Source organism: Staurois parvus, unplaced genomic scaffold, assembly GCF_062004578.1.
Source record: "Staurois parvus isolate SC_StPar_1 unplaced genomic scaffold, SC_StPar_1.0 ptg000380l, whole genome shotgun sequence".
Lineage (NCBI taxonomy): Eukaryota > Metazoa > Chordata > Amphibia > Anura > Ranidae > Staurois > Staurois parvus.
In genome coordinates, this window is record NW_028318176.1 from 199407 (window position 1) to 216919 (window position 17513).

The following is a 17513-nucleotide window of genomic DNA, read 5'->3' on the forward strand; positions in this document are numbered from 1 at the left end:
CATAAGGGTCCTTTCACATGGGCATTCTGTTTATTCATCACTTCAGTCACGTTTTTTCAAAGAAAAAAACGGATCAGTTTAAATCAGTTTCTCGTCAGTTTTTACATCCTTTACCAACGCAAAAACAGACCGTATGTCCGTTTACATCCATTTACATCCGTTTTTCATCTGTTGCACTTTTTTTTTTTTACACAGAAGAACAATAAGTTTTTCTTCCTTTCAAAAAGAACGGATGGTAATGGATGTGGACATTAACAGATGTAAACAGATTATCATCCGTTTACATCTGCTAGCCCATAGAAATACATGGGGGCCGTTGTTCATCTGTAAACGGACAGATGAATAATGGACATATGGAACGCCCGTGTGAAAGGACCCTAAGAGTTTTCAGTAACCTGCAATCTGATATGCTGATGTGGGCAACGCTTCCACTTGTTTTTAAGGCTTACTAATATTTATTTATTTTTATTTTTTTTTAAGTGCAAAAGACAGTCGCTACTTCCAAAACTCAATCTGTTCTGACTGGGCGAAGCTCCAACACTTCCTGGGAGCATCTAAGTCCTCCCCTCCTGCCTCTTACACATTGGTACTGCTCCATCACCATAATGAGATGCTTCACAGTACAGCAGGATTGGACATGGAAGACAACAGGGAGAGACCACAAGACCACAGCAGCAAAAGGCCTGACAACAAAGATACTCTGTTGAATGGCAATAAGTAAGCATTGCACGAAAGTCCGCTCTCCTCCCCTATTTTCTGTGACCCGAAAGGCAAAGTGAAAAAAACACTTTTTTGGGAAAAAAATAAAGGTAATCCCAAGCACATAACATCCCCCACCAAAAACATTTTGAGGCCCCCCCACATATATGCACGTATGAACATCAACACGCATGTCAAGGATCAACTGTGGGTGTAGGATTAGAACCTTTTTCTTTTTTTAATGGATAAACTGGATGCACTTTTGTCTTTTTTCAGCCAGAAGAACTATGTACCTATGTAAGGTGCCTACATATGAAAACGTCAATTGCAATACACGTGTTATTTATTTATTATTATTATTTCAGGTGCTTATATAGCGCTGTCAATTTACGCAGTGCTTTTACATATATATTGTACATTCACATCAGTCCTTAACCCTCAAGGGGCGCACAATCAAAGGTCCCTAACTCACATTCATACGTACACATACTAGGGCCAATTTAGACAGGATCCAATTAACCTACCAGCATGTCTTTGGATTGTGGGAGGAAACCGGAGTACCCGGAGGAAACCCACGCAGGCACAGAGAGAACATGCAAACTCCATATCGTTATATATCGCTGCGCCCGTCAGAGTGAGAGCAATCATTCTAGCACAAGACCTCCTCCTTAACGCATAGCTATAGAAATATAGGGTACTGAATTTTGTTGCCATTTCATAGGCGCACACAAATTTAAGGTTTGGCATGTTGGGTATCGGCAAAAACTTGTCTTTTATATTTTACCAAATACTTGGGTAATTTATTGAATTTGTTTGACCTAAAATTCACTTTAGTGCGTTTTTTTTACTAAAATTGTGCGTTTCCTAGACCTTTATGGTAATATCGTGTGACATAAAAAAATGGAACTACCAATATTTTTTTCTCTAGGGCAGCCTTTTTCAAACAGGGTGCCCAGGCACCCTGGGGTTCCTTGAGGTTTCTTCAGGGATGCCTTTGCAAAATGTCTAAAAATTGCCCAAAACTGGTATACAAGCCAGGGGGTGGAACAAGCCGGCCTTTTAATTACACAAAGCAACAGGTTATCATTGTGCACCATTACGACCTTCTACCCGCCAGCGTCCTGACAACCAATGACATCATCAGTTGATACAGAGGATGTCAGCTGCCTGCACAGCATCCTAGTTTGACTCTCCCCTGCCCATTCCCATCAGTGCTGTGGTCACTTTAGCTCAGTGTTAGAGAAAAACTGAGGGAGAAGAGAAACAATGGAATACTAGTCAGTACCAATGTGCAAAAGTGTATTTGCTTTGGAAGAATAAATCACCTCTAATGTTGAGTGTCCTACATGTGTGGATGTTGCTGCGTTATATAAAACTATCAGAATAGTTTTTCACATTTTAGAATGGGGTTCCTTAAGACTCTGAAATTTTAAAGGGTGCCTCAGGACTGTCCATAATTTTAACCTCCTCCCGCCCGCCATATAGTCCAATGACGGGCACAAGGCGGTTCTCTCGTTCTGGAAGGACATCATATGACGTCCTCCCGTTCTCACCGCGCATGCGCAGCCACGGGAGCGCGCAGTACGGCAATCGGCAGTGCGCTGTGTCCCTCAGACACAGCGGATCACCGATCCACAGAAAGAGCCAAAGATGTTTGCTCGGTCATGTGATCCGCTGTGTCCAATCACAGCTGATCGCATGTAAACAGGGAAATGCCGGTTATCGGCATTTCTCTCCTCACGAGCTGTCACGCTGACAGCTCAAGAAGAGAGGAGAGCCGGTTATCGGCATTTCTCTCCTCACGGCCTGTCACGCTGACAGCTCGAGAAGAGAGGAGAGACGGTAATCAGTATTCCTCGGAAGGAACATGTACACAAATCATCAGTGCACTGATGATCAGTGTGCCCTGATGATCTGTGTAGCCCCAGCAGTGTCACCTGTCAGTGTCCATCAGTGCCAGCTCTCAATGCTCATCCATGCCACCTGCCAGTGCCCATCAGTGCCACATCAATGCCACATATCAGTGCCCATCTGACCTGCCTTTCAGTGTCACCCATCAGTGCAAATTAGTGCCACCTATCAATGCCAATCAGTGCCGCCTATCAGTGCCAGTCAGTGCCGCCTATCAGTGTGCATCAGTGCCCATCAGTGATGCCTGTCAATGCCCATCAGTGCCACCTACCAGTGCCTCCTCATAAGTGCCACCTATCAGTGTCCATCAGTGCTGCCTATCTGTGCCACCTAACAGTGCCAGTCAGTGCCACCTATTAATGCCGCCTATCAGTGCCATATATCAGTGCCCATCAGTGATGCCTGTCAATGCCCATCAGTGCCACCTACCAGTGCCTCCTCATAAGTGCCACTTATCAGTGACCATCAGTGCAGCCTATCAGTGCCCATCACTGCAGCCTCATTAGTGCATATCATTGAAGGAGAAAAATTTACAAAATTTATAACAAAGAAAAAATATTTTTTTTTCAAACTGTTCAGTGGTTTTTGGTTTGTTAAAAATAAAAATAAAAACCCAGAGCTGATTAAATACCACCAAAATAAAGCTCTGTCTGTCAAAAAAAAATTATAAAAATTTCATATGGGTACAGTGTTGCATGACCGCACAATTGTCATTCAAAGTGTGACAGTGCTGAAAGCTGGAAATTGGCCTGGACAGGAAGGGGGTATAAGTGGCCTGTAGGCTAGTGGATAAAGGGTGATTTGACTGAAAAAAGGTTGAGAAACATTGATCTAGGGTGTCTGCTTTCAGAAAATATAAAATTTTTGGGGCTTTTCTGTAATCTTCAGGCCTAAAATGATTTTTAAACGTGTGCACAAAAAATGCAAAAACGGCTCTGGCAGTGAAAGGGCTAAAGATCATTCCTTTTTTTTTTTTTATATGCAGTGCTGGATAGGAATTGTGTTACTGGTTGGATCACCAGGAGAATAGAAATATACCGAACATGAAATCATACGGCTCTTTCCCACTGGCGTTAAATTTTAAAGCAGCCTAAATGCACATTAACGCACCTATAGCATTAATCAGCATTTAGCATGTGTTGTACAGGCATTCATGTTGTGTCTCTTAAATGCCCTGTGTGGGGTTTATAAAATAGGAAATGATCACTTTTGATGCTTTACATCTGAACTGTAAACACATTCTAAACCCCATAGGCACGTTTACAGTCCATTTAACCTGCGGTTGGGGTGCGTTTCAATAGAAGTGAATAGTCAGTTGCAAAGCGTCAACGCCTGCCAAACTCTGCAGGCAGCATTGTTGTTACCTTGCAGCAACGCAGAGAACACCTCCATCCACTCCCTATTTTAACAATTTTGAGTGGCATTGATAGGCGTTTGGGAAGCATAAAAAAGTGACCCAACTGCCTATTTTCAGCGCTTGTGTGAAAGAGTCATTAACCCCCTGGCGGTATTCCCGAGGGTAGCTCGGAGTAAAGTTTCAGCACCACATGCGGTCACCCCGAGCTACACTCGGGAATATCCTGCAGCGTTGCTCCGGGATCCCTTCTGCACTTACCTTGTCCTTCGCTCCGGTGATGTCCCCCCTGCAGCGTCCCCAGCCATCTCCTCCGACCGATGCCGGCATCTGTCTTCCGGGTTTTGTTCCCTGCGACGTCGGGACGTACGGGGACGGAACTGGCGGGAAATTTAAAAATGGCAAAAAGTGACATTCACTAAATACACTAAAATCACATAGTAAAACATTACTGTATCAAACCATTTCACATACATTTTGTCCCGAGTGCTTTGTCCTGTGTCCTGCCTGCATTTTTACCGTTCTTTCTGCCTGGAAAATGAGAAATGTCCATGTTGTCCAAAAAGCGTTCCTTTAGGTCAAAAGCAGTTTTAGAACAGCGATAGTAAATTAGAACTACTTGCAGAATTGAGCGATAATGATTCGTGGGGAAATTTGTTATCAGACACTGAAAACGATTTTGTGATGTGCGAACTTGGCGCTCTATTTCAAATTTCAGTGTTTTTGGTTTGATTATATTATTGAAACAAATTATTATATTATTATGTTTTATGATTATTTATTAAATTATAATTTATGATTTTGTGTTTCAAATTTGAACATACCCGGGATGTTTACTAGACTCTTGTTCGGACAGATTTCAGGGAGTTATTCCTAAAAATGACATTCCTACAATAAAAAAACGACAAATTTCCATGCAAAAAAATGTACCGCTTTGAGCACAGAAATACTGACATAATCAGACTGCTAGGGAGGTTACGCAGCCACCAGTCCTGAGGTCTGATCAGCTGCAATATATTACTTTTTGTTTTTGGGACGAGCTATACTCAAACAGTGGTGGGCAAAAATGATGGAAGGCCTCAAGTGTGCTCCCCCGACACTTGCAGAGGCCCACACAATAGCAGCAGTTTATTGCATCTCAATGCTTTAAAATGATGATACAACTGTATATTTTGCAGCGTATCACAACGCACACTAAAAAAGATGGAGTACAATGACCACTAGCACTGGTGTCAGTGGACACAATAATAACCAACAGCATTGGAGTCAATAGGTGCAATAAGCAGCAGCACTGGTCTCAGTGTGGATGCAATAATAAGCCCCAGCATTAGTATCAGTGAAGGCAAATAAACACTGCATTGGTGTCAGGGAATGCAATAATAACTGCAGAGCTTTGTTGTCAGTGGAAGCAACAATAAGACCCCAGCTTTGGTGTCAACGGCTGCAATAAGCAGCTCCCAGCTCTGGTGTCACTACTATTAACCACCCCTCCTCATTGGCAGTAAAATGTAACCCCCTCGCCATATAGGTGCTCAGTGACCGAGAAAGTTAACCCCCTATGAAATGTAATTTAACCTCCCCTGTATTAATTAAGAATCTCCCCTCCCATTACTGACTATGGAAGTGAAAGCTGAACCCTCCATGATCTCCCCTCCCATTGCTGATCTTGGCAGTGAAAGTTAACCCCTTCCTAATTCACCTCACCCACTTTCCCCCATTAGGGCCCTTTCACAATGATATGTTTTTCCTGCACTTTTCCCTTGCCATGAAAATGCAAGAAAAATGAATCCCATTAAATCCTATGGGAATGTTCACACCACTGCGCTGTGGTGCATTTTGAAAAGTCCTGCATGCTGCATCTTGGTTTTAGTTTTGAAAACCGCACCAAAAATGCAGCTCCCCATAGAAATGAATTGAAAACGCAACAATAACGCACACGATTTTAATGTGTTTGAGTTACATGTCCATTTTTCACAGCTGTAAGCAATAAAAAAAACACACCAGAAATGCATCTGAAACACAGAAAAATTGCTGTACACCTATATGTGTTTTTATAATTATTTTGCTACAGAGCAGTGTGAGAGGGCCCTTACTGACCATAGTAGTGAAGTTAACCCCTCCACGAACTACACCCCCCCGCCCCCACTGCTGACAATAGCAGTAAAAGTTAAAGCGAAGCTCCACCCAAACGGGAAAGTTTTGCTTTAAGCCTTTGTCCCCACTCCCCATTAACGATTGACACCTTTGGGGAGCGAGCAGGGTACCCAAATTTGACAGGTGCCCGCTCCAACTTCTGTTGCGATCGCCTAGGTGATCGGAAGCGGAAATTGTCTTCTCCCCCCCCCCCCCTAGTCTTATGGGACATGTGACAGGTCCCACAGGACTACGGGGCCATTCACAAAGCGCAGCGGTTCTTGCGTATGCGCAGTGGGGACCCGGCTGTGATGCCACAAGCTGTCACAGCCGGGTGCCCACACTGAAGATGCCGGGGAGAGAAGACGGCCGGTGAAACCAGCCGTGATGAGGACACGACTGGACCGAGGGACAGGTAAGTGTCTGTATTTTAAAAGTAAGCAGCTACAGTTTTTGTAGCTGCTGACTTCTTGTTTTTTGTTTTTTTCAGCTGGAACTCTACTTTAAAGTGGAGTTCCAGCTGTTTTGTGTTTATTAAAAGTCAGTATCTATGAAGACTGTAGCTGCTGACTTTTAATAAACACACACTTACCTGTCCCAGGGTCCAGCAATGTACTCACCGGCAGTCTCTTTTCTCCTTCTGTCCTCCACGGTGCCGGCATCTCTACTGTGGGCACCAGGCTGTGAGAGCTTGAGGCTTCACAGCCTGGTGCCCACTGCGCATGCACGAGTAGCGCCGCGCCTCCTGATTGGTCCAGCAGTCTCCTGGGACCTGTGAAAGTTCCCAGGACATTGCGGGAGCAAGGAGGGGGCCCAACTTCCAAGTCATTTAACCACGGCGTACTGAGACGGAAGTGGGAGCGGGTACATGCCAAACCAGGTACCCGCTACCCCCACAAAAGGTGCCAAATATTGCAGTAGAGAGGGGGAGGGGGCAAATAAGGGGAGCTTGAGCTTTTGAATGGAACTCCGCTTTAACCCCTCCATAATCTTCCCTGATCATGACAGTGAAAGTTAACCCCTCACAATTCACCCCCCCCCTCCCCATTACTGATCAGGGCGGTGAAAGTAACCCCCCATAAATTATCCTCCCCCTACTTTCCCCATTACTGTCCACAGCAGTGAATATTAACCCCCTCCCCCATCCACCTTACCTGATCACAGGCTCCTGCGTTGCTCTCCCTCTCCCAGGCTGGGACATGTACTGGGGACAGAGATAACTCCATCCATAGTACAGTGTGTCTCCTCAGTGCAGGAGCTGGAACACAGAGCAGAACAGAGAGCCATCAAGTGCCCGCCACTCTGCTGCCATTCTTCTCTGTACCTGGTGCCCAAAAGCCCGCCAGCAACACGCAGAGGGCCGGGGGGCAGTGTGTTGGGCACCAGGACTCTAACGCTTCGGATGGCCATTCACATCTGGCAATTCGGGATCATGGGGCAGAGTTGCTGCCGTTCCATATCGCCCTGCAATCCTGGCAAAGCGTACCACGCCTGTTTGCGTCTCATTCATTTTTAATGTCACTTCGAACGCGGCGCGGTTCTTCCTCCAGCTTGTCGCCCAAAAGAAGCTCCTACGTCTGAGGTGTCATTAATAATGGATGGCACACAAACACACGCCAGGATTGCAGTGCGATTTCCGAATCGCAGGAACAAACACAATTGCCATCCCAAATCACCAGAGGTGAACGGGGCCTAAAGGTGGGATCCTCATCACCACACTTGCAGCCGCCTGCTATCCAGCAACAAAGTCAGGAAAGGAAAGCAATGAGCTGTACCCTGGGCAGGCCTGAGGGGGGAGGGGGGACTGGAAGATGAGGGGACACTGGGGGGTGATGGGGGCAGATAATGGGGGAGATCCAGCTACGTCTGTCCCTCTCCTGGATATCATCACCTCTATAGCCGGATATCATCACCTCTATAACACACTCCATACATAGCCCCCTCCACAACACCCCCTGCGGACTACACCACCCAGCAGGCCCAGCCTTCTCCTCACCACCCCGGCCCCTCCTCAGCACCACCCCCGGCTCTCCTTCCCGCTCTATCTCCTACCTGCTCAGCTCTGTTCTCCTCGGTGACCGTTATGCCGACAGCCGACCGCTCCTATCGTCTCTGGGGACTGTCCGTTTTCTGCCTCAGCTCTGGGATTAGCCTCCTATACAGAAATATAGGAAGACATGGCCGTTAAAAGCCAGCAACAACTTCGTATGCACTGTATGGAGCCGATCAGGAAGGGAGACATCCATGGCAACCAGCGGTATTACAGCCCTGCAGAATGCCCACACAGTGCCATCTAGTGGCAAAATTGAAAAATAACTTTAAAATGGCCACAGTAATATTTCATTCTATGTAAAATCTATAGAATAATATCCAATTTATCAAAATATAGCGTTTCATGACCGAAAAAAAATTGCAAGTCATCAGGCATAAAAAAAGGCAGCCCAAACACAGCAGGACCCCGGACAGGAAGTGGCAATCAGATCACTCCTGCACAGGTCGCCGACCGATGCACATCGCCAGAGCACGTCTCCTGCGACAACTGCGATTTTCATTATTCTTAAAAATTGATATTGCCATCAGTATTATACTGTTATTGTTTACAATATTATTATTAATATTGTCATTTTTTAGCTTTTTTTTAGCTGCATTGGCATCCAACACCATCAGGATGCCACGACCTTCAAGGCGCAGATCATCAGCTCGGGAAGGCCGAGAGTCTCCGATTGCTCATAGGACAAGGTCCAGAGGGCAACGTCGTCGGAGACGGGAGGACGCCAATGCTATTCGCAGACGCCGTTCTCCAAGAGACCGCATTAGGGAGGCTGCCAACAACCCGGTACAAGAGGGACCACCGGCTATGGAGCAGCAGGGTGAGGAGCAGCCGACTTGTTCCATCTGTTTGGCTGAATACGGCGCTGGAGAGGAGACTAGGGTTCTCCAGTGCTCTCATGTTTTCCACCCTGCCTGCATCCAAAGATGGATCAGGGAGAGCGCCACGTGTCCCATTTGCCGGGCAGCTATCCCTAATGCACAAGAACCACGGAGACTCAACATCCAGGAAGTCTTGAACATGCAGATTGAGGACATGATCCTTTGGTTTGATGTTGAAATGGATGAAGATGGTGAATTCCATGTGGTTTTAGTCCATAATGTGTAACAATCTTTTCTCTATATTTCCAGATGCCTGAATGACATCACTGGCAGAAATGGAGATGAAGAGGAGGAAAAGTCCATCGATCGTATTATTATTTTTTGTTATCTTTGTTAGTAGTCGATGTTTGATAAGGAAAAAAAAAAATCTAAAAAAAAAAAAAAAATTAAAAAAAAAAAAAACCTAAAAAAAAAAAAAATAAATATATATCTATATGTAAGAAATGTAGTTTTATAAAATGTTCTTAGAAGTTGATATTTGAACCCCCCCCCAAAAAAAAAAATTGTATATATTTAAAAAATGTAATTTTATAAAATGTATAAATGTCAAAAAACGGGAAAATCTTGATAGGTCACTTAGTGATGGGGGGTGGGGGGGGGGGGTGAGAGTGGAGGGGTGTGTTTTAAATTGCACTAAAAATTGTATCGTATTATTATTTTATATTATCTTTATTAGTAGTTGATGTTTGATAAGAATAAAAAAAAATAATATAAAATAAAAATAAATATATAAAAAAAAAATATATATATGTATATGTAGGAAATGTCATTATATAAAATGTTCTTAGAAGTTGATATTTGAACCCCCCCCCAAGAAAAAATTGTATATATTTAAAAAATTTAATTGTGCAAAATTTATAAATGTCAAAAAACAGCAGGGGAATATCTTGATAGGACACTTAGTGATGGGGGTGAGAGAGGAGGGGTGTGTTTTAAATTGCGCTAAAAATGGTATCGTATTATTTTTTGTTATCTTTATTAGTAATTGATGTTTGATAAGAAAAAAAAATATATATATATATATATATATATATATATATATATATATATGTGTGTGTAAGAAATGTAGTTATATAAGATGTTTTTAGAAGTTGATGTTTGAAAAAAAAAAATTGTATAAATGTAAAAAATGTTATTGTATGAAATGTATAAATGTAAAAAAACAGAGGCAAGTCTTGATAGGACACTTGGATATGGGGGGGGGGGGGGTGAGAGAGGAGGGGTGTGTTTTAACCCGTTGCCAACCAGCCACAGTATATATACTGCAGCAGGGTGGCACCGCTGTGCAATATCACGTTTCTAGACATCATTCACGCTCCCATGCTCCCGCGGGTGTCACGATTCGATCCCCGGGGGACCAATCATTCAATTTTAGCCAGTGATGTCCGGCTGAAGTTGAATGATCGGTCCCTGTCCTATCCTGTCCTGTGTTGACAGTTACACAGGACAGGATATAATGTAAATCTTCTCTGCCTGGGCACATTCCGTCCCAGAGAGAGAAGAAGACACAGAAAACATGAGTACAAAGCACTACACTAACAGAACACACCTAGGTCACATTTAACCCATTGATCACCCCCCCCAGTTAACCCCTTCACTGCCCTGTCACCAGTGTCATTGTTTACTAACACAGATCACTGTATTAGTGTTGCTATCGACTTCTGATAGTGTTAGTTAGCGCCCCTCCCAGATAGCGTCAGATAGCCCGCTAGTACACCAGTAATCACATTTAACCCCTTGATTGCCAGGAACATGCTCACTTGCACACTAAACCTCTATTGCTAGTATAGTGTCTGATTGGATCAATATCTTTGATCAGTTCAGCGCTACACCAGCGTTCACATTAGTATAGTGTCCCCAAAAATGCAGCGTTAGCGGGATCAGCCCCGACACCTGCCAGCACCTGCGTTTAACCCCTACTCCCCCATCCCTCCCCCAGCAAGTGCAGTGTCAGCAGATAACTGTCACTTGATACATTACACACAAAACCGCAGTGTTCACAGAATCAGGCCTGATCTCTGTTAGCACTTGTCGGTAAATTTTTTGTAGCGGTTCAAGCAGTCCCTGACAGCTAGGCGCTCTTTTTCCCGTGAGTCGCACTAGAGTGTCAGTACTAGTGCCGTGCTACCTTTTGGTGAAATGGCAAGCACCATCGGCCTAGTACATCCTGGTATTATACATACCAGCACTGCAGTATCACTTGGTGACGTGGCGAGTCCCATAAGTGCAGTACAAGCTGGTGCGGTGGCGAGCACAAGTAGTGTCCCGCAGCCACCAAGAATTCACACACAGGCCCGTAGAGCCCCTAGTATCCTTCCGGATGTGTTTGCAAATCTCGATTGGCAGCCCACAAATTCTGCAGCACCCGTACTTCCCCCATTCACTGCCCAAACCTTCGGCATATATATTTTATATTTGTTGGCACATTTCATGTGTGCCCACCATTAGAAGTGGGTGGATGCAGGGAGGTTTTCTAATGGTGGGCATACCACCACACATTTTTCCTTGCAGAGATATTTCAATTATAAAGTTGTTTTATTGAGTTAATGTTTTATTGTTAACCATTGTTGATTTCTTTGCAGGAATGTCAAACTGCAGCACTGACCTGTTTATTCTGACAGCAACAGGGTCTTGCTTTCAGAATAGACATAAGTAGGTGTGTGCAGTGCTGTCGGATGAGATTTTTCATCCACAGTTGAAAAATAGAGAATATATGCCAAAGCATGGGGGCCTGGGGTGGCCAGTGGGTGGATGGCCCCCATGCTTCGGCATATATATTTTATATTTGTTGGCACATTTCATGTGTGCCCACCATTAGAAGTGGGTGGATGCAGGGAGGTTTTCTAATGGTGGGCATACCACCACACATTTTTCCTTGCAGAGATATTTCAATTATAAAGTTGTTTTATTGAGTTAATGTTTTATTCTTAACCATTGTTGATTTCTTTGCAGGAATGTCAAACTGCAGCACTGACCTGTTTATTCTGACAGCAACAGGGTCTTGCTTTCAGAATAGACATAAGTAGGTGTGTGCAGTGCTGTCGGATGAGATTTTTCATCCGCAGTTGAAAAAAAGAGAATATATGCCAAAGCATGGGGGCCTGGGGTGGCCAGTGGGTGGATGGCCCCCATGCTTCGGCATATATATTTTATATTTGTTGGCACATTTCATGTGTGTCCACCATTAGAAGTGGGTGGATGCAGGGAGGTATTCTAATGGTGGGCATACCACACACTTTTTCTGGCAGAGATTTCTTCTCTTTTTTTTCATTCAGCCCACAGGCTGCATAAAGAAAAAAAGAACATAGCATATACACCCAACAAGGACCAGCGACGTACTGGTACATCACTGGACTTTGAATGGTTATACCAGGGTGATGCCTGGTATAACCAGCCGGCAATGGGCTTTCATGTAAAAGCATTCCTAGTAGTTAATTAGCTGCAGGATTGCTTTTACAAGCAGCGGGAGAAAATGCCCCCCCCCTCCCTGCGATAGTATTAAAAGTGATTAAAAAAAAAAAAATTAAAGGGACAGTGTAAAAATAATTAAATAAATCAGAAAAAAAAGAAAAAAAAAAGTACCCTCACCCATCCGCGCACGCGCACACCTGCGGTCGTGAGCGTTAACCCTGTGCCAGTATGGAAACAGCGATTGCACCATGCATGTAAGGTATTGCCATGAACGTCAGATCGAGGGCAGTAATTATAGCTCTAGACCTTCTCTGTAAATCTAAAATGGTAGCTTGTAAAGGCTTTTAAAGCGTTGCCTATAGGTATTAAAACTGTATGCAGTTTGTCGCCATTGCATAGGGCATGCGCAATTTTAAAGCATGTCATGTTTAATATCTATTTACTCAGCATAGCATCATCTTTTATATCGTACCAAATAATTGGCCAATATATTGTGTTTTTGTACATTAAAATGAAAAAAAGTGTATATTTTTCAAAAAAATTGTGTTTGAAAAATCTCTGTGTAAGTAATATGTGAGATAAAAAAATTGCAGCACCCACCATTTTATTTACTAGGGTGTCTGCTCTAAATTAATATATAATGTTTGGGGGTTCACTTTAATTTCCTAGCAAAAATACTGATTTTTGTAATGTGAACAAAAAGTGTCAGAAAAGGCTTGGTCTTCAGGTGGTTAGAAGAGTGAGTGATGTGTGGCATAAACTTCTAATGCTGGGCATAAAATGCCCCCACCCCCCAAAATTACCCCTTTTTGGAAAGTAGACACCCCAAACTATTTGCTGAGAGGCATGTTGAATCAACAGAAGAATTTATTTTTTTACCACAAGTTTTTACTCCCCAAAATACATTCTGCTACTTCTCCCAAGTATGGGGGTACCACAGGTGAGAGACATTTTGGCAGTCTAGCCAAGTACAGGACCCCAAAATCCAATGGCTTTTAAAGGGCTTTATTTCCTCATTACACTTCCTGACTACCTATCACAGTTTCGGAGGCCCTGGACTGCCAGAATAGCACCAAACCCCCCCCCCCCCCAAATGACCAATTTTTGGAAAGTAGACACCCCAAGGAATTTGATAAGAAGCATGGTAAGTATTTTGCAGATCTCATTTGTTGCCACAAGTTTTTGCAAAATGAAGAAAGAAAACAAAAACATATTTTTTTTTCTTTTTTATATTTCAAAACCTTGTGAGAAAAAATGAGATTTGCAAAATACTTACCATGTCTCCTTTTAAATTCCCTGGAGTGTCTACTTTCCAAAAAGGGGTCATTTGGGAGGGGGTTGGTGCTATCCTGGCATGTCAGGGCCTTCAAAACTGTGATAGGTAGTGAGGAAGTGAAATGAAGACGTTACGCACCTTCAGGCTTTCAAAGTGGCCATTGGATTTCAGGCTCCTGTATGTGGCTATGCTCCGAAAAAGTCTCACACGTGTGGTATCCTCATACTCGGTAGAAGTAGCAGAATGTATTTTGGGGTGTAATTCTACATATACCCATGGCTTGTGCAAGAAATAAATCATTTAAATGACAATTTTGTGTTAAAAAAAAATGTTTTTGTGATTTTTCAGAAACTTGTGGAAAAAAAATAAATCTTCTATGAACACAATGGGGTTTATTTACTAAAGCTGGAGAGTCCAAAATCAGACTCCCTTCTGCATAGAAACCAATCAGCTTCTAACCTCAGCTTGTTCAATGAAGCTTTGGCAATGAAACCTGGAAGCTGATTGGTTTCTATGCAGAAGTGAGTCTGATTTTGCACTCTCCAGCTTTAGTAAATAAACCCCAATATGTCTCTCAGCAGATAGCTTAGGGTGTCTACTTTCCGAAAAGGGGTCATTTGGGGGTGTTTGTTCTATCCTGGTATTTTAGCACCTCAAGAGATGTGATGCGCGGTCAGAAAGTAAAAGCTGTGTAAATTTCAAATTATCTATACCATAGTTTGTAGACGCTATAACTTTCACACAAAGCAATCAATATACACTTACTGGGATTTTTTTTACCAAAAACATGTAGCAGAATACATGTTGGCTTAAATTTATGACTAACTTTGAGTTTACGATATATTTTTTATAGCTGAAAGTAGAAAATATTGGTTTTTATCAAAATGTTTGTGTTTATTTTGTTTATAGCGCAAAAAGTAAAAAGCGCACAGGTGATAAAATACCACCAAAAGAAAGCTCTATTTGTGTGAGAAAAAGGACGTAAATTTTTTTTGGGTACAGCATTGCATGACCGCGCAATTATCATTTGAATTAGTGCAGCGCCAAACAGCAAAAAAAAGGCCTGGTCATTAAGGGGGGTAAATCCTCAGGAGTGCAAGTGGTTAAACATTGTCTATAGATATTACAAATGTCTGCAGTTTGTCGCCATTGCACAGAGCATGCGCAATTTTAAAGCATGTCATGTTTGGTATCTATTTAGTCAGCATAGCATCATCTTTTATATCTTACCAAATAATTGGCCAATATATTGTGTTTTTGTGCATTGAAATAAAAAAAGTGTATATTTAAAAAAAAAAATTGCGTTTGAAAAATCGCTGTGTGAGTAATATGTGAGATAAAAAATTGCAGCACCTACCATTTTATTCACTAGGGTGTCTGCTCTAAAAAAATATATAATATTTGGGGTTCAAATTAATTTCCTATCAAATATACTGATTTTTTGAACAAAAAGTGTCAGAAAAGGTTTGGTCTTCAGGTGGTTAGAAGAGTGAGTGATGTGTGGTATAAACTTCTAATGTTGGGCATAAAATGCCCCCACCCCCCAAAATGACCCCTTTTTGGAAAGTAGACACCCCAAACTGTTTGCCGAGAGGCATGTTGAATCAATAGAAGAATTTATATTTTTACCACAAGTTTTTGGAAAATGACAACAAAAAATTTTTTTTACACAAAATTGTCATTTAAATAATTTATTGCTCACACATGCCATAGGTATATGTAGAATTACTCCCCAAAATACATTCTGCTACTTCTCCCGAGTATGGGGGTACCACATGTGAGAGACGTTTTGGCAGTCTAGCCAAGCACAGGACCCCAAAATCCAATAAGCACCTTCAGGCTCTTAAAGGGCTTTATTTCCTCATTACACTTCCTGACTACCTATCACAGTTTCGGAGGCCCTGGAATGCCAGCATAGCACCAAACCCCCCCAAATGACCCATTTTTGGAAAGTAGACACCCCATGGAATTTGATAAGAAACATGTTGAGTATTTTGCAGATCTCGTTTGTTGCCACAAGTTTTTGGAAAATGAAGAAAATACAAAAACATATTTATTCTTTCCTTTTTTTATATTTCAAAACCTTGTGAGAAAAAATGAGATCTGCAAAATACTTACCATGTCTCTTTTTAAATTCTTTGGAGTGTCTACTTTCCAAAAAGGGGTAATTTGTCTGGGTTTGGTGCTATCCTGGCATTTCAGGGCCTCCAAAACTGTGATAGGTAGTGAGGAAGTGAAATGAAGAAGTTACGCACCTTCAGGCTTTCAAAGTGGTCATTGGATTTCAGGCTCCTGTATGTGGCCAGGCTCCCAAAAAGTCTCACACATGTGGTACAAACGCATGATGACTCTCATATGCAGCAGAGTGTCAGTACTAATGCCGCGCTACCTTTTGGTGAAATGGCAAGCACCATCGGCCTAGTACATCCTGGTATTATACATACCAGCACTGCAGTATCACTTGGTGACGTGGCGAGTCCCATAAGTGCAGTACAAGCTGGTGGCGAGCACAAGTAGTGTCCCGCAGCCACCAAGAATTCACACACAGGCCCGTAGAGCCCCTAGTATCCTTTCCGGATGTGTTTGCAATTCCCGATTGGCAGCCCACAAATTCTGCAGCACCCGTACTTCCCCCATTCACTGCCCAACCTTCGGCATATATATTTTATATTTGTTGGCACATTTCATGTGTGCCCCCCATTAGACGTGGGTGGATGCAGGGAGGTTTTCTAATGGTGGGCATACCACCACACATTTTTCCTTGCAGAGATATTTCAATTATAAAGTTGTTTTATTGAGTTAATGTTTTATTGTTAACCATTGTTGATTTATTTGCAGGAATGTCAAACTGCAGCACTGACCTGTTTATTCTGACAGCAACAGGGTCTTGCTTTCAGAATAGACATAAGTAGGTGTGTGCAGTGCTGTCGGATGAGATTTTTCATCCGCAGTTGAAAAAAAGAGAATATATGCCAAAGCATGGGGGCCTGGGGTGGCCAGTGGGTGGATGGCCCCCATACTTCGGCACATATATTTTATATTTGTTGGCACATTTCATGTGTGCCCACCATTAGAAGTGGGTGGATTGAGGGAGGTTTCTAATGGTGGGCATACCACCACACATTTTTCCTTATAAAGTTGTTTTATTGAGTTTATGTTTTATTGTTAACCATTGTTGATTTATTTGCAGGAATGTCAAACTGCAGCACTGACCTGTTTATTCTGACAGCAACAGGGTCTTGCTTTCAGAATAGACATAAGTAGGTGTGTGCAGTGCTGTCGGATGAGATTTTTCATCCGCAGTTGAAAAAAAGAGAATATATGCCAAAGCATGGGGGCCTGGGATGGCCAGTGGGTGGATGGCCCCTATGCTTCGGCATATATATTTTATATTTGTTGGCACATTTCATGTGTGCCCACCATTAGAAGTGGGTGGATGCAGGGAGGTATTCTAATGGTGGGCATACCACACACTTTTTCTGGCAGAGATTTCTTCTCTTTTTTTTCATTCAGCCCACAGGCTGCATAAAGAAAAAAAGAACATAGCATATACACCCAACAAGGACCAGCGACGTACTGGTACATCACTGGACTTTGAATGGTTATACCAGGGTGATGCCTGCAGCTGCAGGCATTATCCTGGTATTATTTTTTTCAGCCGGCAATGAGCTTTCATGTAAAAGCATTCCTAGTGGTTAATTAGCTGCAGGATTGCTTTTACAAGCAGCGGGAGAAAATGCCCCCCCCCCTCCCTGCGATAGCATTAAAAGTGATAAAAAAAAAAAATTAAAGGGACAG

General features: G+C 42.9%; 2 long non-coding RNA genes across 4 annotated transcripts in view; both read right to left on the reverse strand.

Annotated features, from left to right (window-relative positions):
- LOC149455954 (uncharacterized) overlaps positions 1-8314 on the reverse strand; it is a 42489-nt gene extending 34175 nt beyond the window's left edge. Inside the window, exons 1-2 of the long non-coding RNA XR_016313985.1 lie at positions 8150-8314; positions 4226-4344 (exon numbers count right to left, since the gene is read on the reverse strand). This is a non-coding gene — a long non-coding RNA (uncharacterized LOC149455954). The remainder of the gene's footprint in view (positions 1-4225; positions 4345-8149) is intronic.
- LOC149455953 (uncharacterized) overlaps positions 1-17513 on the reverse strand; it is a 528482-nt gene that overhangs the window by 195275 nt on the left and 315694 nt on the right. The window lies entirely within an intron of this gene.